Source organism: Paramisgurnus dabryanus, chromosome 17 (genome assembly GCF_030506205.2).
Source record: "Paramisgurnus dabryanus chromosome 17, PD_genome_1.1, whole genome shotgun sequence".
In the NCBI taxonomy this organism is placed as follows: domain Eukaryota; kingdom Metazoa; phylum Chordata; class Actinopteri; order Cypriniformes; family Cobitidae; genus Paramisgurnus; species Paramisgurnus dabryanus.
The window spans coordinates 2,999,020-3,000,400 of NC_133353.1; positions in this window are offsets into that span (position 1 = coordinate 2,999,020).

A 1,381-nucleotide genomic window follows, 5' to 3' on the forward strand; every position below is an offset into this window, starting at 1 on the left:
TTTATAAAAAATATAATTAAAATGATCTTTGTAACAAATTAAATGTAATAAAATGATTCTTTTACCTAAAAGAAAATATAATTTATGAATTTATAAACAAAACATAAATGCTCTGATGCCAAATCCTGTGCATCTTAAATGATTTCTTGTAAATGAGCATTTTTTGTAGGCTTTTATGTTTAGGTTCAGTAATTTCATTTTAATGGCAATAAAATGTAGTCAAAAACTAAAATCCCTTATTTACACAAATATCACTTTAATTTGTTTCATTGATATTTAACTAATTTTGCAGCAAAATCCTCTTAAGTACATGCTTAAATCTCCACTTCTAAAAAGTCTCCAGCCACCCTTAACGGTCTTATTTGAATTAACGTTAAAATGCTAAAAACTACCCCTTTAACTGGGTAAAACTCTTGCAGCTTGTACATCTAGTTCTTTTTTTGTGCACTTATGCTGCCTTCACACCAGCCGCGGTAGAGGCGTCAATCGCGAGTTATTTCAAATGTTAAGTCAATGCAAAGATGCATTGACGCGCGTCTGGAGGTCTTGTAGTGCGAAAGAGTATTTTTTTTACTTTAGCAGAAAAACGCATCTCGTTAACCAATCAGGAGCTTTCTCTAGTAGTGACGTGATTACAGAAAGCCAGCGGAGTCACAAGCCCCTCCCATGACGCAATATTTCCAGGTGAATCTCCAGCCCAGTCTCCTGAAGATGCGTATAAATAGTAAAACTCCTGCAATACATACGGAAAATTCCACTTTGGCGTGCATATGATACGCCAGTCCTTCCCATTCACTTAAACGGTGCATCTTTTTTTGTCGTTTTATTTATTGGTTTCTCAATTTTTTGCTTTTTTTTACCATTTTCGCTTGGGTTTAGGGTTAGAACAACTTTTTGTTATATAAAAATGACATCCTAACCCAAACCCCAACTCTTAACCCCCACTCCAAGCGACCATGGCTTAAATATGGACAAAAACATGGAGAAACCTGTATATTAAATAACCTCATTAAGCAAATCTGAAATCTAACCCTAAACCAAAGCGAAAATGGTTTAAAAAAACAAAAAAATTGAGAAACCAAGAAATAAAACAACAAAAAAAGATGCACCGTTTAAGTGAATGGGAAGGACTGGCGTATCATATGCACGCCAAAGTGGAATTTGGCGTACGTATTGCACGAGTTTTACACTTCGTGCTATTTATACGCATCTTCAGGAGACTGTATTGGAATCTCTCGATGACTAGAATTTCACGCGCAAATGAAGCAAGTAAACTCAAAATGTTCAAGCGGCAAACTAGACATGAATTTGACGCCTCAAACGCGGCTGGTGTAGACCTTGTTCACACTGTCAGTCCAAATCGGATTTTGGTGCATGTCCT